Source organism: Aedes albopictus, chromosome 1 (assembly GCF_035046485.1).
Source record: "Aedes albopictus strain Foshan chromosome 1, AalbF5, whole genome shotgun sequence".
Lineage (NCBI taxonomy): Eukaryota > Metazoa > Arthropoda > Insecta > Diptera > Culicidae > Aedes > Aedes albopictus.
The window spans coordinates 191811134-191836026 of record NC_085136.1 but is presented as its reverse complement, the minus strand read 5'-3'; the positions used below and the strand labels follow the sequence as shown (position 1 = coordinate 191836026).

General features: G+C 38.9%; 1 long non-coding RNA gene across 3 annotated transcripts in view; it reads right to left on the bottom strand.

The window, feature by feature from the left end:
* The window catches only part of LOC115267003 (uncharacterized), a 35450-nt gene extending 14437 nt beyond the window's left edge, over positions 1 to 21013 (bottom strand). Inside the window, exons 1-2 of one of the 3 annotated variants that reach the window (XR_009996348.1) lie at positions 20728 to 21013; positions 19510 to 20023 (exon numbers count right to left, since the gene is read on the bottom strand). This is a non-coding gene — a long non-coding RNA (uncharacterized LOC115267003). Of the gene's footprint in view, positions 1 to 19509; positions 20024 to 20233; positions 20251 to 20589 lie in introns of those variants that run through there. The other 2 variants (XR_009996347.1, XR_009996349.1) reach the window with 2 other exon arrangements.
* Positions 21014 to 24893: the final 3880 nt, after the last annotated feature.

Genomic DNA, 24893 nt, shown 5'->3' with positions numbered 1-24893 from the left:
CTTTTTACTGTGTACGAAAATGTAGTCGGAAAGAAATAGCGACCATGAGAGAAAAATATTACCAAAAGCACATTGCGTCCTCCAAGAATTCCATTCTTCCAGGAAATTTTCCGGGCGTTCTTCCAGAGATTCATCCTTAGATTCTTGCAGAGATTTCTCCAGGAATTTTTATCAGCGATTCCTCCAGCAATTCAACCAGATATTTCTCCAGGAGTTGCTTCAGGGATTCCTCCAGAAACTCCTCCAGGAATTCCCCTGGAGTTGTTCCAGGAGTTTCTCCTGGGATTGTTTCAGGATTTCTTCCTGGGATTCCTTCAGAAATCCACGCAGGCATTCTTCCAGGATTTCTTCCATGAATTGCTCCCGGATCTCCTCTTCAGAATTTCTTCAGAGATTCCTTCAGGAATTTCACCAGGGAATAATCAAGGAATTTCATCATAAGTTATGTCAGTAATTCATCCAGGAATTTCTCTAGGAAATCCTTCAGGGATTCCTTCAATAGTTCTACCAGGATTTTCTCTAAAAATACCTTCTAACATTTTTTCAAAAATTCCTCCAAAAATTCTTGTAAATTTACCTCCAGGCTTGGATTCCTCTAGGAATATCGCTAAAATTCTTCCGGGAACATCTTCAGGGATTTTTCCAGGGATTTCTCCACGAATTTCCCCAAGAATTCTCCCAGGGATTCCTTCAGAAATTCCTTTGAGGATTTGTCCAGAAATTTCTCCAGAAATTTCCCTAGAAATTCCTCCAGGAATTTCCCATGGGATTTTTTCAGAAATTTCTTCCAGAGTTACTCTAAAGATTCCCCAAAAAATTCATCCAGTAATTATTGCAAGAATTTCTCCAAAGATTCCTTCAGGAATTTATTCAAGGATTCCTGCAGCAATTCTCAAAGGAAAACCTCCAAAAATTCCTCCAGACATTCCATCCTTCAGGTTTTAATCCAGAACTATCTCCAGGAACTCCTCCAGGAAATTACCCCAAGAATTTCTTCATGAATTTATCATTACTCAAGGAATTGATCTAGGAATTGACCCTGCACATCCTTCAGAAATTATGTCAGCAATTTTTCCAGGAATTTTCCAGAAAATCTTCTGGGATTTTTTTCAGAAGTTCTTCCAGGAAATTCTCCAGGATTTTTTCAGGGATTCCTCCAGGCATTTTTCCAGGAAATTCTCCTGATATTCCTCCATGAATTGCTTCAGGAATTCAGGGATTTCTCCTTGAATTTCTCCAGGAATTTTCCCAAGGATTCCTCCAGGAAATCCTTCGAAGATTTCTCCAGGAGATCCTCCAGAACTTCCTCTAAGGATTCTTCCAGCAAATCGTCTTGGGGTTTCTTCAAAAATTCTTGCAGGAAATTCTCCAGAAATACCTTCAGTAATTTTTCAGGGATTCCTACAGGAATTTCTTTACAGATTCCTCCAGGGATTTCTTCACAAATTCTTTCAAGGATTCCCCCAGAGATTCCTTCAGGAATTTCTTGGAGGATCTCCAGGAATTCCTCCCGAAATTCTCATGGGAATTTTTTCAGGAATAAAAAAATAATATAAATCTGCCAGAATTATTCTGAATATTCCTCTAGAAACTTATCCAGTAATTCTTTTTTTTAAAAATTCCTCTAGAGATTCTTCTAGGAACTTCATCATGGAATCCTCCAGCAGTTCCCACAGAAATACCTCTAGGAATTCCTCCTGGCATTCCTCCAGGATTTTATACTGGACTTTCTTCAGGAACTCCTCCAGGAATTCCTCCAGAAATTACCCCAGGACATCCTTCATAAATTTTGTTAGCAATTCCATTGGCATTTCTCCAGGAATTTCTCCTGAGATTCCATCAGAATTTGCTTCAGGAATTCCACCGAGATTTCTGCATGAATTTCTCCAGGGATTTTCCCATTGATTCCTACAGGAAATCCTTCGAAGATTTCTCCAGGAAATCCTCCAGAAGTTCCTCCAAAGATTCTAAGGATTTCTTCAGAAATTCTTCCAGGAGGAGAACTTCTTGGAAATCCTTCAGGAATTTTCCAGGGATTTCCCCAGGTATTTTTCCAGGGATTTCTCCACAATTTTTTTCAAGGCTCCTCCAGGGATTCCTTCAGGAATTCCTTCAAAGATTTCTCCAGGAATTCCTCCAGAAATTCCGCTCTACGAATTTCTCGAGGGTTTTTTTTTAAATATGGAAATAGAAGTTTCCATGAATTTCTCTGGAGATTCCTCTAGAAATTCGTCCAGTAATTCTTCCAAGAATTCCTCTAGAGATTCTTCCAGCAATTATGACAGGAACATCTCTAGGAATTCCTCCAAGAAATTCTCCAGGAATTGCTCCTGGACATCCTTCAGAAACTATGTCAGCAATTCAGGAAATCGTTAAGGGGTTTCTTCAGAGATTCTTCAGGAATATTTTTGGGAATTTTCAAGGGATTCCTCTAGACATTCCTCCAGGAATTCTTTCAGAGATTTATCCAGGAATTGCTTCAGGGATTCCTGCCGGTAATTCTCCTCGAATTTCTTCAGGGATATTCCCAGAGATTCCTCCCGGGGATCCTCCAGAAATTCCTCCAAGGGTTCTTCCAGGAAATTCTCCTGGAATTTCTCAAGGGTTTTTTTTTCAGAAACATCTCCAGCAATTCCTCCCAGAATTCCTCTGGAGATTTCTCCAGTATTATTTACAGGGATTGCTCCAAGAATTCATCCAAGAAGTTTCTTCAGGAAATTCTTCAGGATTTCCTGTTGGGTCTCATCCAATAATTCTTCCAGCAATAACGTCAGGAATTTGTTTAAAAGTTTCTCCAGGCATTTCTCCAGGATTCTCTCTAGAGATTTTTCCAGGAATTGCTTCATGGATTTCTCCTGAAATTCCTTCAGAGATTTCTCCCCCAAGGATTTTTTTAAATTTCTCTAAGATTTCCTCTAGGAATTCCTCAAGAAATTTATTCTGATTTTTTTTTTCTAGGGATTCCTCCCAGAATTACTCCAGGAATTTCTCCAGAGCTTCCTCCAAGGAATTCTCCAGAAATTTATCTAGAATTTCATCTAGGATTTCCTCATGAGATCTCTTCAGATATTTCTCTAATTTATACAGGAATTCTTCCAGGTATACTTTCAGAAACTCTGCCAGGGATTCCTCCGGAAATTTCTCCAGGAATTCCTCCGGGAATTCCTCCAGGGATTCTATAGGGCTTCCTCCAGGCGTTCCTGTATGAATCGCTCCATGGATTTATCCAGGAAGTCTTCCAGGGACTGCTCCAGGAAATTCTAGTCCTAAAAATCCTTAATCTTCCAAAAATGGCTCACCGCTACCAGCACCACCTTGGATCATGTGGATCAGGCGAGTTTTTTTTAACGTATTGTACAAAATACAACAGTGTGACTGCTGAAGGGTTAAATAATGCTTTTAGAATGTAAGGGTTCGTTCAAATATTACGTAACGCTAAGGGGGGAGGGAGGGGGTCTAGCATCGTGTTACGCTTCATATAAAATTTCAAAATTTTCCATACAAAAGTTGTTACGTGGGGGAGGGAGGGGGTCTAAAATTGTCAAATTTTGCGTTACGTCATATTTGAATGAACCCTAATGTTATTATATTCAATTTCATCGTATTGCGTATAGATATGAAAGCAAGTAAGCACAAATTTGGTAAGGGTGCTTGCCCCCCCTGACCGAAAAGCCTTGTTAGTGTTCCCTTTTTTATAGAATGAGATAATCTGCTGAACAGATACCCAAGAGGTTATTCCTCATTGAATCATTCTTTATCTTCCTTACCTTCGCGGTTCGCCGGTTAGGGTTAACTTCGTGAGGAGGGGAGGGGTGGAATAGTACATGAGTACTTTCTATTGGTAAGCGTGGTAAGGTAAATTCACCTCGCCATGGGGTCTGCTCGTCCATTTAGAGCACGCTCGGTATGAGCCTGTATGTCCATCTATGCTTATTGCTTAGGGGCTGTTCATAAACCACGTAGACCAAATTTTGGTCATCTCAGACCACCCCCCCCTCCCCTCTCGTAGACTTTCGTCCATACAAAACATTAGAAATTTGTATGGAGCGTAGACTTTGGCCCCCCAAAAAGTCCACGTGGTTTATGAACGGTCCCTGAAGGTATCCCATTACCTTTGTCATTTCAGCATAGATGATGTTCTGGCGATCCGCCTGGCGCCGCTCGAAGCACTCTTCGTCCTCTGCCACCACTAGTGCTATGGGCATCATATCCGCTAGCAAACGAGGCTAGCCCTGATATGTTCAGAATCGCATTGCAGATGTTCCTACAGAGGCAAATTACATATCTGCCTTCTGGACACCGCCGGAAAACTGTTGAAACGGATCGTACTGTCGAGGCTGATGGTTTTTACCGAGAAACCCGATCACTCTGGCCTCTTGGATAACCAGTTCGGCTTCCGGAAGGTCGATCGACGGTGGACGCTATTAAGACTGTATTCACAGTTGGAAGAATGTTTTCGAAGAATGTTTTTCTTGCACAGCAAAAAAATCTGAATGTTACCTTTAACGTAAACCAAAATCAATTGTAATATTGGATCATGTAAGCAATTTTTCGACTGAACTTTCCATTTGATTTAGCGGAGTTGATTGCATCATGTTGTCATCCTTAACGTTAAATTATTTTTACAACAATATACTGTGTTGACAATATGTTCGCACTCTATTTCACGGGAGTTTGTGTTGTTGTAGTATAGTCACATTAGATGCGCTCTAACATTACACGCGAAATGTAAAGTTTGCTAATTTTCAAATTTTTGGAGCGAAAGACTCTTTTTCAAAAAGGGTTCGATCAACCTTCACACCCTAAAGAAATAATTTGAATTGAGCTCAAAAACTTCAAAAGAAACTCTTGCCCCACTCGAACTTTTGCCCCACTTTACTCTATCTCTACTGGTTTCTGGTATATTTGAAAACATAGCATATTTTAGTATCCAACTAAAAAAAACTAAAATATGGAGCGGACCTGGTGTGATGGTTAGAACACTTGACTATCACGTCGAGGACCTGGGATCGAATCCCACTCCCGACAAACTCGCAAAATGTGAGTTCTTCCTTCGGAAGGGAAGTAAAGCGTGGGTCCCGAGATGAACTAGCCTAGGGCTAAAAATCTCGTTAATACAGATAAAAAAAAATTACACGCGAAATGTAAAGTTTGCTAATTTTCAAATCAAACATGGCGGCGATGTAAACAAATCGTCCGTCGAGTGAATAAGTTGATTTTCGGTTGCGATTAGTCCTTCTGCGTAAGTATTTCTCTAATTTATCAGTGAAAAACTCCACATACACTATCGCATTGATATTTTGCAGATGAAACAAGAAAATAAAGTGAATCTCCGCCGCCGCCGCCGGCGCAGCAGCAGCAGCAACAGTCTGAAAATGATGATCAGAAGCGGCAGCGCTTTGGATTGCATTGATCAAGTTCAACAGACAAGAAATCCCTGCTGCAGGATATAGATTGCCGAAATGAGCATTACTCATGATAATTTAATTACCGTTTTATTGTATATGTAATTTACTCCAAGCAAGCAAAGGAATACATGATAAGAACCAGATTCGTTGTATTTTTTTCAATTCAAAACATCCATCAAACCCGAACCGACGGCAGCAATGGAAGGGATGAGATTTACAGGTCCATTAAGTTTACATGACGACAAAAATGCAAGAGTAAATTTTAAACAGCATGTAATTGTACGGCATATATCACGCTCCAATTATGTCCATGATATATAATGTAAATGTACACTAAAATTTCGAACTGTGTGGATCATCTAGCACGGCTAATTTAGCTACTCGACGTTCGTAGACATCAGTGACAGTTCTCACCGTCGCCAATTGAGGTTGCCGCTCCTCTGTCGTTTCTTACGAGCGTACCGCGAAGGTATGGAAGAGAGAGCATGAGGTTTTTGCGAGTTATCTGATTCTGAAGAGAAGATTTTCTCAATCTATACTGGAAAATCCTTAAAAATGACCACGTGGTTTATGGACACACCCTTACCAGTTTTTGGAATCGGGACATAATTCAGCGAAGGTCCAATCAGGAGCAAATGATGGAGTGCAGGCGATGTGCAGGTGAAGGCAACAAGGCACAAGCATCTACTGTAAACCTGGTGATTCACTACAAACTTAATTCAGAACAGAATTCAGATATCAGCATTTTCCATTCTTTTACCGAGATTTGCGGAGCCGAGTAATCAGCAAACAACAATTTTGCCGAGATCTCAGCAATTTTGACAGATCATTACTGAGATCCGCCGGGGCCCGTGGCGTAGTGGCTGCACGTTCACTTCATAAGTGGATGGTCATGGGAGCGATCTTAGCCCCGGCACTTGCAATTTTTTGTCAGTTGCTCTTCCCCCCAAGAGCGGCTGACACCTGAGCCTCTTCTGAGCATATGCTCTAACGGACCCTGAAACTTGGATATCGGCTAACGGTAACTCATAATGGACCCCCGAGAGCCACATATCAATTCAACATCCTCGTGCTCATCATTCTACCATGGACAGGGTAGAAAAGTGACAGCAGCGCAAAAGCAACCAGCTTGATATAGAAGAATAAGAATAGAATACATTAAGGCGCTGTACAAAGTGTAAGTGCCAATTAGAATAGCTCACGCAGTGCCCTAGTGGACAAAAGAGCTGTAAATTAGGTTTAGTGGTTAAAGAATAAAAACAATGGTAAAGTTTAAAACAAAAAAAAAATACTGAGATCCAGTAAAGATTTTGCTGAGCACACGGCTTTACTGAGCACACGGCTGTGCGCGTTTTAACCGAGCGAGCGAATCTATTTTGATTGTGTACGGCATCGACTACAACAGCGGCCAACGGGCGGAGAAATTGGCGACCAGGCCAAGTCCTCGTAGATGAAAGACATCAGTCTTTCGCGACAAGGTCTTCAGGGAGCGCTCCGCAGTGAGCAAACTATACTCTGTCTAAGCGATGTCCAGTTGGTAGCGGTGCTCTCGCGTACATGAGATGCCACCATGACTGGGAAAGTCCACCCTAGGAATGGCGTACAGGCATATTATTATTATTATTGTCTATTGTTGTATTTTTTGTCTAAACATTATTAAAAAAATCTCGCGATAGGATGCCATCTAGAGTACTAACCGAATTTCGTGACGGCTTCACGCATTATTCAAGTTTAACCCTAGTAGGATGTTGGGGTCAATACGATCCAAAATAAGCTCGCTGAGCATACACTACGTCATCGTGGTGCGTCTAGCTTAACATCTTAGGAGGGTTAAGTGTTTCGCAGGCAAAATGTGTGGTGTTTGGTATGTATTACACAGGATCAACGTTTCCCTTTAATTTCTAATCTATCGCGATGTGTATTGAAAGGAACAGATAAACATAATATTATCAAAATATGGAAATTGCATTCCCTCTAGACTCGCGCCGCAGATTGAAACACATAACATTCTTCACGCTTGGCGTGGGCACCATTTTTGCGTGAAAAATGTGAGACACGAGAAAAACTAATTTTCCACATGGTAAATTGAGTTTACGAAAACGGATCCACTCCCGAGTCAAACGAATTTTGGCGCTACGAGGTGGTCGGCAGCCGCACAGTCAAACCCGAAGCAGCACAGATTGAACACCAGCTGCTCTAACGATGTTTGAAGACGATTTGATGTTTTCCGGTTGCCTCCATCATATTGGACGTTCCACGGAAACGATGGTTTGGAAAAATATAGCTGCTGGTTGCACGATGGATATGGAATCAAGATGCACATGGGATTGACTGAAAGAGAGAACAGCAACGGTAACGAAATCTAAATTAATTTATACTTGCTTCCCTGAATGATGAAACCAGCCAATTGTTCAGTAATTGTTTCCATATGAAACTCCTACATGGACTACATGAAAAGTTAAAACAAGCGTGAAAATGTTGTAGGTATATTTGAAACTGAAAATTCATATTTATTGATTGAATTTAAGTGAGGCTGGAAACAGCTCTAAAATTATCATTCTACATTTACATCGTCCTTTGAAATTATCTGAATAGTCAGTTTCACGACTCCCAGATGGACATTCAGGAAGAGCCTTTTCAATGCTCGCCTTTCCAATTTAGCATGAAATCATTGAAGGATAAAATGTGCTTGACCTGTTCTTCCCAGAACAGTTTACCACACTTGGCATGCAAATCCTCTTTGTTTACATTTTGGCAATGTGTGTACCCTCTGAGAAGATTCAAATGGGTACAGAGTGATTGTTTTTGAAATTCGTAAAATAATTCAAGCGCGACATCGATGAAAATTTTTTGTTTATGCTGCAGGGCGGAATGGATAAAAAGCGAATGAAAGATTAATGTTTGTCTTCAATGACGAATGCGTAGATGGATTGATATACATTGGATATCATTCAGGCGGTTTACCGCTCGCTGTGTATTGTACGTTAAACTACACATGTAGGGTATGTGTGCTATCATTAATCTCACGCTCCCATATTTATCCTATTCGAAAAAAGCGATTATGGCACCGATTGATTCCGTTTTTGTTTTTTGTTTTCATAGGTGCTCACTTCTAACGAAAAATACAAAAATGTGAAATAAAATAAACAGCGCTTCAATCCTTTGTTTTTTCGTAGGATAAAATGGGAGCCACATGCTTATTAAGGGAACCAATACCCTACATACATATATAAACAGCTGGATGCACAGTAAATAAAATTCTATTATTAGGATATTTTTACTGTCTTTCTAAACTATTCTTGTTATTTCCTCACCGCCCTTGAACTGTTAGACATAACCAATCAACGGTGTTATCTTCTCCAAAGTTTATTACATAATGATCCTAACTTGTCATTTGTCTGAGTCGTAGAAAATTTTCAGGAAATGGCTGACGTCTTTTTGCATGTGTCCGAAAATGGCGGCCTCATGGCACGTATAAGAAAACTTGAAAAGCTTCTCCATGGCAACGGTTTCAAAATTTGAAAAGTTCCAATTTAAACTTCTTTAGCAACGATTTATTGGTGGGTTCTAGAAATGGCTGATACATTTTTTTGTATCTTGAACTTCCATCGAAGGATTGTTTTGAAAAGCTTCTCAAGAACAAGAACTCCATCCTCTAGAAGGGAATCCTCAGATCTGAATCAGCTTGAACACTAGCGAACTTTCCGTATTTTTGAACAGATTTCCAGGGAATTCTTGCAGTTTCTCATTCAACCCCTAGATTGGATTCCGCTTTATCGAGTTAACTTCACTGCATTTTCCAGGCCGAAACTTCTCCAAAGTTTATTTCAGATTGATTTGATCTCGAAATTGCGATATCTCTAGTAATTACCGTCGTTCGGGGTGACATTGGGCCTAGAGGGTAACATTGGTTCAACGAACCTACGGATTTAATATAAGTCAGAGAATTTAACGGTGGATGCCAAGTATCTTGAAATTATGTATTCTAGTAGTTTAGCAAACAATATGCATTCCCGTCGTACTCTAAATGTGCGGAATAGTGACCCAATGTCACCCCAATTTGGCCCAATGACACCCCGCATGACGGTATCGAGATATGTATTTGAGCAAAATGTCATATTTTTTTTTTATCTGTATTAACGAGATTTTTAGCCCTAGGCTAGTTCATCTCGGGACCCACGCTTTACTTCCCTTCAGAAGGAAGAACTCACATTTTGCGAGTTTGTCGGGAGTGGGATTCGATCCCAGGTCCTCGGCGTGATAGTCAAGTGTTCTAACCATCACATCAGGTCCGCTCCATATTTTAGTTTTTTTTAGTTGGATACTAAAATATGCTATGTTTTCAAATATACCAGAAACCAGTAGAGATAGAGTAAAGTGGGGCAAAAGTTCGAGTGGGGCAAGAGTTTCTTTTGAAGTTTTTGAGCTCAATTCAAATTATTTCTTTAGGGTGTCAAGGTTGATCGAACCCTTTTTGAAAAAGAGTTTTTCGCTCCAAAAATTATGAAAATTGATCAATATTTCGAATAGTTATGACAAAATGTTGGTTTTTGATCAAAAAATTGTAACATGCGATGGTCTTTCCAACGCATGGACAGGAATTGTAATGAAATCGAATTCGATATTTCATTTTGAGGCGTAACTAGGTATATTTTGAAGATGCTTTAGCATGTATAACATTTTGCAAAAAAGATTTGGAAATCATATTTTACACATAGTGGGGCAAAAGTTCGAATTGTGGGGCAAAAGTTCGAGTCATGTGGCAACTTTAGGTATAAACCTAAAAATCTGCAAAATGTACATATTACTATTAACCCGGGAGCGGTCGCGTCGTGTACTGGGTACACGCACCATGAAAAATGCTCGCATGTGGTACACAGCGTGAGCGGGACGTCGCTGCAGGTAGTCAAATACGCGACTGCTCGAGGGTTAAGAGTGATGGAATTAGAGAGAAAATTCGATTAAAGTTGAAAAAAAAGTTGTTTTATCTGAATTTGGCGAAAAACTACTAATTTTTGGTGTAGTAAATTTAACCCTGATTTGGGTAGAATCCAGATCGAATTTTAAAGTGTATTCCAGTGCTAACATCAAATATCAAGTGGTTTCAGGTATTCCTATTACCAAAGTGTCAAAATAGTGTGCTACGGTTAGCGAAATTCCACAAACACTAGATTCGAACTTTTGCCCCAGTGGTGGGGCAAGAGTTCGAATAAGACGCACATATACAAAAAGTGTTGTAACTCAAAATTGAAAAGACATTTGGCGTAACTTTGTTCAGCAAAATTTTAGCTGATAAATGGTAGAATCACCACACGGTATTCATTTATTTTTATCTGCTTCGATTTTTTGAAATAGGTAGAGTTTTCAACTAAGGTCGAACTTTTGCCCCACCTTACTTTATCACATTTTTGTGGTCAAACAATCACCGATTTAAATGAAAGCGTGAAAAATATGATAAAAAAAGAATAATTTAGACACCACGGGAAAGTCATTGGTTTGAAATTAATTAAATCAATGTTGTGTAAATTAGGCACTGCTCATACACTGAGAAGCTATTTCGGGCAGTGAAATTCGATCTTCCAACTGTCGCTCAATTTCCACTGCGAAAAGCGTTGGCTATGCGATCGTACATATTTAGGTATAGACAAACAAACAGAGAACTAAATTATGTAAACATCAAACATCATCTATCGGTATTCGTACCAATTCACATCATACGCACATCGCGTTTTGTTTGAATGCAGGAAAGGCAAACATAAATTTTGTGTAAGCAGATTTACGTGCCAAAATAACGATTATGAGTAATTATTTCGTGATAGGATACCGTTCCAATTTATTCTTGCCCGAGGGCCAACAATTAGCATTCTTCAAATACAGGTGGGAGGTGGGTACCAGAACAAATATAATTATTGAAGTAGCAATGAGGAAAGCATGCTTAATTATTAAATTTGCATTTAATAGAAACTATTCATCAGTTATAGCAAACTGGTACAAAGTTCATAAATTTTAGCTTCCCACATATTTTATTGATGATTTTCTCAAAGAAAACTGTTTGGTTTTGATTTTTGTATAAGCCTTTTTACGTAAGAATTTACATTTTTAGACAATGAATTATTTAGATGAACTACACATATTTTAATCGTCCATTGCATTAGATCCACTGGGACAGAACCTTCTTTTAAGCTGATGGCTATTTGAGTAGTACTTTCCCAATTGTCAATTGAGAGCTTTCTTTGGTAATGAATATTTTTGCGAAAATTTAAGAAAATGTTTATTCCCTAAAGTTTCTGGAACGATCGGAGATTAACCCCAACCTAGACCCCAACACTCTTATTAGTGCCTCGGCTACATGGGCCCCTGATGAACATTGTGATTTACTAATTGTTCTTATCCTTATCATCAAAGATGTTTGCACTGCAATCATATTAGTGAAAGAAGACGACAAACTTTGTGAAATATGAAGCTTCTCCATGCTGTGCACAATAATGACTAATCACTAGAGTAGACGTTAATTGATGATAAACGCTGCACTGTTGTTTCTGCTTTCCTTGTGTTTTTCTTTATTCACGTTCTGTTGGTAGATGATGCTCATCGATTGATTGCTACCAATTTCTGGAGGGAAATATACATTTTGAATGAAAACTCAGATGCAGGGTTACTCTAAAATGTAATAATTAACTATTTATTTATTTATTTTTGGCGTATCTATTTGTTTTCATTCGTCAATCCAACGCAACGTACTAGTACATTGGGGTGGGGCTAATTTTAAAAAATCTCCGGGATATGATTTGCCAAGTGGAAAGTGACCTGTTAGTCGAAATAAGTAAGCTGTACAAAAAAAAATTTAGAGGTGGCGCAAAGGGTTTAAGTGAAATTTTTGCTAGAACAAACCTTCAAAAAAGATTTCAAATTTAATTTTCAAACATAACATTTCTAGAGTAAATCGATAATTCTAGAACCCAATTGGACCAAATTTGTGCTCAAATTTGCAAAATCTCTATTGGATTCTAAGATATTTGGAAAAAAATGTCGTATTTCGGTATTTCTTGGGTTGAATACAGTGATAGACATTTGTTTGGCCGAGGCCCAAAAATTTTCAAAAAAGTTTCGGGAAACTCATACAAAAGATTTTTTGATAAAACTTTTTTATTGCAGTGATAGTATATCTAATACTGTTTTATTAAACGGTGATACATCACACTTACATATACACTGAAACAAAAACAAGGCTTAAAATCCTTCAAATGTCATTTTATGCATAGACATTCGTTTAGTCGAGGTAAATGAAAAATTTAACTTATTTTGCCATTGTAATAACTTATTTTGCCATTGTAATAACAAAGTAATGGTAAAGCAAGCGGATTACATTGAAGAACAAAATAAATTATTATTGAGATATTGATAACAAAATAAGACCCAAATTAACTGTTATCGGTGAATAACAAAATATGACATTCTTGAGTTATTAATAACAGAATAAGAATAAATTTAGCTGTTTATGTGGCGATCAAAATAATGGTAGGTTTAGTTGTTCAAATTATATTTTAAAATAATGGTAGATTCAGTTATTATTTCAAAGTAGCAGAAGAAAGGTGAAATGAGCTATTTCTATTAATTGTTTGAGTTCTAAATTAACATAAATTGATGTGCATCAAATAGAATCCATTGCGAATCAAACACACAACTGAGAATCCGGATTTGTTTACTTTTGCAAGATACACGTCAAATTGAAAAGTTATGCTTGATATATACAATATAATCACAGACAAACAGACGTAACACTCTGATAATTCCCATCGTTCACCGATTTAACGATCTTCTTCAAAATTTGATAGTTGGCCAACTGCCCAACCGTGGCGCTCGCATAGCTTTTGTTCGAGTTTGACGTTCGCTCACTACCGCCACCTAGTTGGGGGTCGGCCAAACATAGTACTTTTAGCATTGGGTGAATATGTTTCCGTGACTATGATTTGAATCGAAAAATGTTCGAAGTGTTACGTCTGTTTGTCTGTGATATAATAGTTAATGGTATAATAAGAGTAAAATATGTTACGGTGCCTAATGTTTATAAATAATTTCTCACAATATCAAAATAATGGCAAATTTAGCTAGGAATGTAAATTATGTTATTGTTTTGATATTTTATACAATTCATTATAAAATATGCTTAATTGCAAGTTTCACCATGATAGTAATTTTTGTTATTGATGTGTTATTTAGCATTATTTATGAATAACATAACAAGATTTGCTATGATTGTATATTTTGCTATTGATTTGCCATTTTAAGTTTTTCATAATAACAGAAGAATGGTAAAACGAGATATGATGGCAAAACCAGTTATTATTTTGTCCTTTGTTTGCCATTAGCCTCTACCCGGGATGATAAACGACGTGTTTGTGTTTTGGGTGCCGAGCCATTTGGGCAGTGTAGTGGCTGTTGTTTCGGTCACTTTTTCGCTGTAACTTCGGTCGGCAATTCAAATGAATTGACTTTAATTTTTAAACAAGACTAGATACTATACGGATCTCACTGTGTTCAATAAATTTTGTTAATTGATTGAAAATTTACTGAGTTGTAGCGGAAGGGTGCCCAAAACGGAGGCCCTGACGAGATGGTTAAATTTCCCTATATGACAAACAAAAAAACAGGCAACAGCGTTGTACAGTCAGGTTTTTTACGCGGGGATACGTACCGCGTAAAAATAAAACTCAGTTCAAAATTCAAAAAACCACGTAAAAAAAGTCTTATCATTTCTCGATGAATCATACAAAAATAAGACGATGAATTTTTTTTTGTATGGAGTTTACCACGTAAAAAAGACCTGACTGTACAACACAAAATAGTTCCATTTTGCTTTAAAGGGTCAACACAGGTAATTAAAAAAAAGCTCAACCATATAACAATAAACCTATCGGAGCGTTTGGTACGGTATGTCCACGCATCCTTCCTACCCTGTAGATTCTAGAATTGCTTCGATTTTTATAATTTATTTTTAATATCTAGACAGTTCTAGAATCATCTTTGCGGTAAACACGACGCAGTAGGCCTGGTCGCTTTAATGCTTGTGTAATATTTTTTATATGCCGCAAGCATCAATACTGACAAGAAAAATATTTGGGCTTAATCGAACCCGATTATTTTCCAGGATGCTTTCCTGTAGGTACTGGCTGCGTATGTGTTAGATTAGATTAGATTAGATTAGATTAGATTAGATTTTCAACCTGCACTCGTTGTGATACTTCTTTTGAATTTTTTGAAACACTTCCGATGAAAATAACTACAACAAATCTAATGAAAACCTATGGAGAAATAAGTTATTTAATCTCTTCAGAGCACAATGAGACTTCGAATTTCGACTGTTAAAATACTGAAAAAATAGTTTTGTATTATTTTTTTTTAGTTACCTTTTTAAAATGTAGTCAACTTTGGCATCAAAGGCATATAATTTGAAAGCTTACAACATGCTCCACTGTTTGTCCTGCTACCGTAAAGCTGGCAGGCTTGACCGTGTTTACATCCAACGACTTAACCTTGTTAACATTTAAGACCGATTGGCAAAATCATCGACCTTACTTTACATATCGGAGCGCCGTTGATCAAAAAGAGCAATATAATCAGCCTATTCGAAGTCATTAGGGTGATCTATGGTAATAGGCTGCCACAGTAACCCACGATTTGATTTACGATCGATCGCACCTACCCGGGTCTCGTCGGCTAACCACAGATGCTTCATGTGGTAATTACACTACCGTATGACCTCCATTTTATCATCCTATTCAACAGCTGTCATATATTTAGACTTTGTGTTAGTTGCAGTGCTTGAATCGGAGTAAATGCGAAAACTACGATCAGTTATTTTATTGTTAGCCACTGATTTACTGATATATTGTTCCTTTTCCAGTTCGATTGGGAGTTCACTATAAATTGCCGTTTGCCAATATACAATTATCCAAGTCCATTAGAGCTGCGTAAACAAAAATTTATGATTTTTCTTTTTAGGTTTAATCCCCGCATGACTTTATCAATATTGAATTCTTCAATTCCCAATCACTGGTTAGCTGGGGAGCTGTTTTTATAAGTAGCGATTAACAGAAGATTATCACGGAATAGTTGGATTTGTCGAAAATTTAATTTAGTTGGCCATGAAAATCACTAATGGAGCATCCATAAATTACGTCACACAATAACTAATCATTTTCAACCCTCCTCCTTCTATGGTTCTCCTTTAACCTATCAACCTATCCCTCCTAACAGTTTTTATATAATATCTGTGTGGGTCGTCCCACCTGGCACTCTTTTTCACAGCTTGTCGTAATTTATGGACGTCAGAGCAGTATTAAACTTAACAGAGATTTTTTTTTTAAATTTGAACGATTGCTTTATGAGTTATTAAAAAGCGACCGCAATTTAACGATTAACGAGTATGTACTACCCGTTATAATTACGTTCGCCTCTCAATAACTCATAAACAGAATTTTCAAACTGAACTTTTCCCATCTTTGCATATCATTTGCATATCAGTAAACATTGAAAGAAAATTTTGAAGCTATCATAATGAAAATAATCGCAATATTTTGGTGATGCCATCACGCTAATACCGCTACTTATAAGTGTCTAACTTCCAGACCACACAAAAATGTGTAAGAGTTTCTTATTCACAAAATCAACTATCACACTCTTCTGGATGTGAAATGTCTTATTTGGTTTACGAAGGTCACTAGTAACCCAAGCCTGATGGCCATGCAAGAATCATAGCAAGTTCTATGATTTTGAAGGCTCAGCTCTTGCGATTTTATGAATTTGGTTTGGAAATGATGCACTTAGGGGCTGTCCATAAACCACGTGGTCATTTTTTTGGGACTTCTCAGACCCCCCCCCCCCGCGTCCATACAAAAGTCATCGGCCGAACCCCCCCCCCCCCCCCCTCATGACCACGTGGTTTATGGACAGCCCCTTATGAGTGGGTGTTACACACTTTAGTGCAGAGCGGTTTTAACATAATGCGAGATTTCAGGGAGATTTCAGAAGGATTTCAGGGGGACTTTCCGAACTGGAGAAAATAGCTGTAGAATACCAAACTCAGAAAAGTGTTCCATCCAATAAGATCCAAAAAGCTAATAGGAAGAAAACGCCGCGATATAGGCATACCCCTATGAACGGAGTGCGAATTCCGAAAAAGCTACCGATCGATAGAATTTGTGATGAAAACAGAACAATACATAGGGTAATTGTTCCCATCGTTGCGGTAGTACCTATTGTTGCGGTAATGGCAATTGAGCACTTTTTCGACTGAAATGTTACCAAAAGGTATTTTTAATAGATGTATGGTGCTTAAATTATGAGATTGCACCATTTGTTTGCTTAAGATTTGCCCAAAAACCTATTTTAAAAAAATATTTTCATAAATGTGTTTGCTGCTGTGTTCCTATTGTTGCGGTAGTGTTCCTAATGTTGCGGTATCCCATATGATTTCAATGGGATACCGCAACAATAGGAACAAAATACCGCAACATTAGGAACACATACCGCAACATTAGGAACACAATGATCTTTCAGATAAAAACGAATAAAATGCTCATAACAACATCAAAGTGGCAATATTTCGTTATTTTCCCGTAGATTAAGGATGGATTTTATTATTTCCAATTCAATCCATGTAAAAAGTTTGCTTGGGGCGATACAATTGTGGTTTAAACATGAACCCAGCGCTTAACTCCTCCATGATCGGATCAATTACCCTAGGCAGTCGGGTGCCTGAAACTTTTGCCAGTCTTGGTAAGGTGGTATTAACTACCAGCCAAGCCGATCTGTTTAAAAGTACGGCAGAAGTTTCACGCATTCGGTGTATTCGTTCAATACATGGCCTACTTGCCTAATTTCACCTTCTATAAAATTTTGACACTTGTTCGCTACCTAGCGAATACTATTATATCTATCATTTCATTATCCACTTTGATCTCTACTCCCTTATACTATGAGTAGAAAGAGACCGATATAGCCACAAAATCATCAAGTTATTAAACTCAGGTATGCAAAATCCAATACCTACATCCCGAATAAGGAATTGAAGAGGTTGAATATCTTAAACAATAGGTAACTAGTGTGTTTCCAATGAATGCCTAATGAGTTATAACACCAGGTCTTGCAATACCTCAATAATAATCGATGATTTTTCCATACAAATAGTGATGTTTCAATTGTTGAATAATTCCTCAAGCAGTCCTCAATACCAAACCAAAAGCTCGTTGAGGCATATTTTGACAGTTATTTAATCATACCAAAATAAGCTATTATTAACACCAGATTATCCTCCCAAAACCTTGTTTTGGTATGATACCTGATTTTGGTATCCTGCTATTATGTGGCAGTTATACGTTTCTGCTAAGGTTCTGAGGATTTCAGTAGGGTTTAGTGGAAGTCTACGATTGCATCGGCAGGGTTTTCCGAGTTTAAATGTGTTTTCTGATTCGTTTTTAGGACAAACGTCTTTTAATCTCAGTTCAATATTGCACCCGAACTGCAGATGCAGAATTTTGAATAAGTGAACTTCTAACGATAGTGTATTTTTTTGTTCCTGCTCACTTACAATAAGCTGCACGATAAGTGCGTTAAAAATCATGAGTACGTGCAAAATTTGCCCTTTTGGGATTCTAACGAGTCTGTCCTTGAAGGTTTTCAAGACGTTTTAAGAATTTTAATTTAAGGGCATTTCAAAGAGAAGCCTACTTCAAAGGGGTTTAAGCCATTTCATAGGATTTCAAGAAAATTCTGAAGCATCACTGGAGTGTAAGAGATGTCTATGGGTGCTTAGGGCATTTTCTGACGTTTTCGAAAGGTTTCAGGGTAGTGATGTTTCGAAAGGTTTCAGGGTAGTGCAGGGGGCTTCAATAGAGTTCAAGTGTGGTATATGATGCGTAAGGGTGTTGGTTTTGGATAGGTTTCAAGGAACTTCAGTGGATTTCAGGGGGTTTTAGAATGGATTTGGGGGGCTGTGATAGAGTATTAAAAGCCAGCTACACATAGCTCAGTGTTCTAGGGACGCTTCCACAGTTATCAACAGGGAATAGTGATTGTGAGCATCGTATAGCAGGCATGAAAATACTTCATGCTCAAGGAAGTCAAGGAAATTACCAAAATTCCAGTTACAGTGTACAGGTAGTATCAGTAAATATAAATGATTCTATGAAATTATGTTTCGTTTTTTAAATTTTGAGGCTGTAATTGTGCACATTGGGAATGGTTTGCTAGTCCTAGTCTCTATTCATGGGTCATCTATTTATTACAAATTTGATAGTTAATTAATCACGTAAACCAAATTTTGGGCATTTTAGACCTCTACTCTCTCCTCGATAAATTTTTGCATGCAAAAATTTCAAAATTTGTGTGGAGCATAGGCCACCACAGAATTTTTTGGATGTCAGCTTTTTCATTACCTCAAAACATTTTTCGGCATCTTCAGAATTAAGTAATGAATCTTTTCGTTTTAACTCGTCGTTCAAAAAATTTTATGAAACGCCGAAGTTTTTTCCTTTGGCTGGTTCATCTTGAATTTTCGGCTATATTTCCGGACCCCCACTAGAGGAAAAATCAAAGTAATTCAATCAAGAATCCCTTGGGCCATTTCGAATTCTACTTTGATTATTGATGTATGATGCATACCGAAATTGGCGTGATTGATGTGGTATTTGAGTAACGTGTGGTTTGTCCGTTAATGTGTTCTCTGAAATACGGCGCACTGCAAATTACTGAAGGAACGTTGTGATAGAGAGATGGAAATATTTTACGGCGACTGGGGATTTCATTTGCACGGGTGGAGGTTTTATACCAGAGAATGGAAAAGGCTCGAAGCTCGTGCTTCAATGCAGTGGTGTTTTTGATCTTGTGTAGTGAAGTTTTATAAATTGTTTTTTATCCAATAGTTAGCTGGTAGATGAAAGGGTTTTGACCTGTGCCCGAGGTCATTTTTTGGGTATATAAAACAAACTCTTGATATTGAATATTTGTATCCTTACGACACTACGTATGACTATCTAAAAGTGTTTTGTCCACTCCTACTAAATCCATCTCCTGCTGTTCACATTTTGGCGAGCATACTTACGATTAGTGGTGTTAATCTCTTTCTGCTCCATGTGCCGGTCGTTTACTATTGAAAGGTGGCGCGAGTCCTCGTGCAGCTCGCAAAGTCTAACGATAATGGCAATATGCGAGCAATATCCTGTTTTTATTATCCTTCATCAATCACGCTGTGCAGCTGTGAATGCCTCCATAAAAATCCAATTGATTGGAAAAATCCGCGGCTCGGTCCTCCCGACGGAATTTCCACTTTGTTCGTTCTTCGTTTACTTCAGTGCATTAAATTTCCCTGATACAATGATGATTTCATCGACACTTTCGTTTGCCTTTTGTTTAATACAAGTTGATTTGTTCAACGTTTATAGCTCGTCGGTGCTCTTCATATTCTTTTGTTGATTTAACATCGAACGTTTCGAAGCCTGCGTTTGATGAGGTTTAGGTCAACATAATGTAAGCGAGGGTGAAATTGAACATTTACTGGTAAACTCATGTTAACGCGCTGTTAATTGTTCCATTGAGAATCGTTCAAGCATCTTATACTTTTTTGAATATTTTCGTATTTTCAGAAGAAAATATGTATACAATGAGGTAAAGAAGCTTTATCAAGCTAATAAAGTCTTGTACATATTATGTTTTCTTTATTGTCTGATTCAATTACGTTGTATGCATAGTAATACTACATAATTGAAAATTTTATTTGCACATTTTTGTCTGAAACTCAACATCGATACATCGAACAACAAAGTTACCCTGCTTCACAGTGATGCACTTTATATTAAACGAATTTAACTACACTTGAAGGGCCCATATAGCCGAGGCGGTAAACGCACGGGTATTCAGCATGACCATGCTGAGGGTGACGGGTTCGATTCCCGGTCGGTCCAGGATCTTTTCGTAAAGGAAATTTCCTTGACTTCCTTGGGCATAGAGTATCTTCGTGCCTGCCACACGATATACGCATGCAAAATGGTCATTGGCAGAGGAAGCTCTCAGTTAATAACTGTGGAAGTGCTCATAGAACACTAAGCTGAGAAGCAGGCTTTGTCCCAGTGAGGACGTTACGCCAAGAAGAGGAGGAGAGGAGGAACTACACTTGAATTTATACTTCACTATGACACGGTAAGTTCTTCCATTCTTCAATTACTGCTGTCCGCCTGTTCACAAAGAGTATCAATTTATCATGCACATTATCCGCCTCTCACACTCTGCCGCGGAAAATTCGCTTTTCCACACCGCCACCAACCAGTTGAATGTAGAGAGCTGTACAAATTACACCCCAACCGCAATGCAATCCTGTACGAGATTGAACCGTGATGAAGAAGCGAAGCAGAAAGAGGACTTGTTGCGCGTTTTTGGTTTGGATACGAGGATTTGACGCTACTACTATTGCCGGAAAAACACCCAACTCGGTCAGACACCACGGAACGACTGATTTTCCTCTCTGTTTTGATAGCGAGTGTTCGTGTTTCCTCGGATTGAGCAAGGTTGCCATATGATTGTTTTATAACACATAATTGTCTCATTTTTTCGGATATCTGGTTAGAATAAACTCCGATTTTTCAATGATTTTCAATTTCAATGATTCATTTTAGTAGGGTGTGTGGGCCATCAGTAGTCTCACGGTCCCATATTCATCCTATTCGAAAACAATCGATTACGGTACCGATTGCTTCCGTTCTTTTTGTTTTCATGGGTACTCACTTATAACAAAAAATACAAAAATAAGAAACAATACAAACAGCATTTCAATCCTTTGTTTTCGTAGGATGTAAATGAGAGCCACATGCTTAATGCGTAGTGTCTTAATCCATCGTTCCGAAGTTCATGTGGTGTCGATTCCATCCGGTCCAACAAGCGCGTCGATTTTCGTGGTATCCCGAGTGAGTCTGCTGTCGCATAGTGCTACCTTCCGTCACTTCGGACTTTCTGTGGTAGTGTTCCACCCGTTGTGACAAGCGCGTCGGTTTTCCAGCCAATAACTAATCGATTCCATCCGCTGCGTCAAATGCATCGGAAGTTCTGTCTGCATTTCCGTTGCTGACCCGTGTGAGACTCGATTAAGATGCCGCCCAAGAGAACACCAGTGAAGAAGGTTTCAGATCCAGATGAGGACGGAGAGCTGAGAGCGCTTTCCCTCAATTGTGGAACTGCCCAACGAAATATTAGCAGAATCCAGACTGTCTTTGAGAAAGCCGAAGCAGATAACGTCGAGCTAACCTCAGCCAAGAGAAACGTGTACCAACGAAGCGTCAAAAATGTCCACATCGAGTATACCAGATTCCATCAAAAGATCATTTCCCTGTCCCCATCAGATGGACTTGAGGAGCAAGAAAAGTGTTACCTCAAGTTTTTGGACCTGTACGAGGAGGTGTCTGTACTGCTCGAGAGCTGGAACTAGAAGTTAACTGCGCCACCATGTATCACCAACCAGCAGCCGATCTTCGTACAATGTCAGTCCTTCGGTGCTCCACTGCCAATCTTCGATGGTTATTATGGAGCATGGCTCCGCTTCAAAGTCATGTTCCAGAATCTGATACAGCGTTCGTCAGATTCAGACACCGTGAACCTGTACTAACTTGAGAATTCCTTGATGGGAGATGCCGCTGGCTGGTGTGATCGACCTCGAATCTTTGTAGGACAACGACTAAATGCGCGCATGGGACATCCTTGAGGAAAGGTTTGGCAGCAAGCGACTAATCCTGGAATCGCACATTCTAGGCCTGCTAAACCTGAAAAAGATGACAAGAAGATCTTCGAAGGAACTCCGACATCTCATTGAAGAGTGCACTCGCCATGTGGAGTTCGGGCGCTGATCGTGGTGACCGTGCTGAGTCGTGCGTTAGATGGTCAGTCCCGTGAGCTGTGGGAAGCTTCAATGGACCAGACGGAGTTTGCAAACTAGTCTGCTCGTCTGTTCCTGAAACAACGATGCGTCATTCTGGAGAGATGCGAGAACAGTGCACCCGTCGTAGGTATCCCCGAATCCCAAGGTCTCGAACCGGAAGCCGCCTGCATCTAAGTTCGTGCCTTCCCAGACTTCGCATGCAGCGTTCATAGTGTCGACGTATATATGTGTGCGACTTCTGTGCCATCCAAATTTTAAGTGTTCCGTGTTTCAGAAGCTGTCCGTGGATCAGCGCCGTACAAGCGTGAAGGAGCGAAATGCATGCTTAAATTGTTTGAGAAAATGCCACCGAAGCTCAGCATGTTCCAGTAGTAAATCGTGAATGCAGTTCTCAAAAAGACATCACACGCTGCTACATTTTGAGCGTAAGAGTACTCCATTTAATCGCGCTGGTATCCAGAAACTTGCAGAAACCAACCCAGTACCAGTAGCAATTCAGCATTCTATAAGGTCACCGTGTTTCAGCAGAGATTCTCCATCAACCAGGCGTGTATTCCTGATGACAGCAATGGCTAACCTAACGTCCAGAAATGGTCAAGTTCATCGTGTGCGTGCCTTGTTGGATTCTGGATCACAGATCAACCTTATCGCCGACTCAGTAGTGCAAAAGATGAAGTTACTGAAGTTCCCTGCGAATGTTCCAATTGTTGGTGTCAATGGCACCAGATCTCAACTGCATCACAAGGTGGTGGTGCGTTTAAGATCGAATTGCAGTGACTTTGCTACCAACCTAGAGTGTTACACAGTTCCAAAGGTGACGGATTCGATTCCATCGGTACGTGTGAGAATATATTCCTGGAAAATACCACTTGGTATTCTCTCCCAGATGATTCTTTCCATTGCCCAAACGAAATAGAGATGTTGATTGGAGCCGAACTGTTTTCGGAAATTTTAAAGCAAGGTCCAATCAAGCTCTCTGATCGCCAACCGTCTCTGGTCGAAACGGAGTTTGGATAGACTAGAAAGGTGACATCCTAGTATGAGCATTTTATCAGGCAAGGGCACCCAACCAGTCAGTGCCGATAAGGAAGTTGGTGAAGAACACCGCCGATTATCCACGAAGGGATACACGAATAGCCAGTACCGTCCAGGTTCCGGAGCTTACTTTCCAGCAGTTAGTGAGTAATATGTATCCTCTTGCGAACATTTCTGACCAAAGTTTGCATCCTATAAGCATTTCAGGGTTGTCTCTGAGTGAAATTTATCAAAAGAATCGCCACATAGAGGCCATGAAATTTATGCGGGGTAAAAGGGTATAATACGCCCCACCGGGGCAAAACGCTCCCCTTCATTTTCTAGTGACTCAAGCGCATTTCGCATGCGTGATCAACTAGAGATCTTAAATATTGCAGAATAACACTAGTTTACAGCATTTTTGAACTCGGTAAGCTGATGATCATTTTTGGTGTAGGGCACGAGTTCAAAAACGTGAAAGAAAAAAATACAGTAGAGCGGGTTTTTTTTTACTTTCCATACAAGGATGATGATTTGAAATCGATGTTTGTTCTGTTTTTAAGCAAAGTCGCTAACTTTACACATCTCATTCTCCGTATTAAATGCTCCGATTGAGCTGAATTTGTTACTGTAACTCGCCCCCATATGAAATGTCAAATAAACGTTGAGAAAGAATTTTTATTTTTTTTTCTTATTGAAAAAAAAAAATTCTTCAAATATTTTTGGAAATTTTGCTAAAATTTAAGGAGATTGTCCCAAAAACTCGCCAATATCTTGAATTTCATCAATCTGACGCAAAACTTGCATTCATATGATCGAATGGTATTGTATTCAGCTTTTAATTTACGGAAAAAGATTTGAAATTTGTTGAACAAAACGCAAGATATTTGAATTTTAGTAAAACCCATATTTTAAAAAATTGTAAAACTCAATATTGAGCTAAAACTGAAAAACTGCTTTACTTAAAATTTTTTGAAGCGTGGTTTCGAAATCAGCGCTAAATTGTGCTTCAAAAATTTTGGTCGATGACAGAAGTTCACGACTTTCGTTTTATTTTGTAAACTAGTGTAATTGCCATCAAGCTGGTCCATTAGTTGATTGAAACAGAAAAGCAATAAAAATATCAAAAAGTCTGAAATTGAGGCTTTTGGCGTAATATTTTACCTTTTGTAAACTGACTTCATTGTAAATGAAGCTAGTTCTGTTCGCTTGTGTTATTTTGCAACTTTTATGCAGTTAAAAACTTGTTAAAAGATCCTCCTAGGATAAGCATGTGGTGGAATTATTCCCTGGTACAGTTTTATCACGGTGCTGGACGTTTTTCTTTTGATGGGGCGTATTGCCCCGTTTGTTTCGATAAGGTACATTTTGGAACGTTTTCGAAAATCGTTTCAAAGCTTCCATAGCCGTCCCTCCAAAGGCAAAGTTCTCATGCAACACTTCACTGACTTAACCCGTATCGGCCTGAGTCAGCGCATATGAACTAAAAATGTCGCCGTTCAGCGAATACACAACGGATTTGAATAATTTTTTGACAGTGCACTCGTACA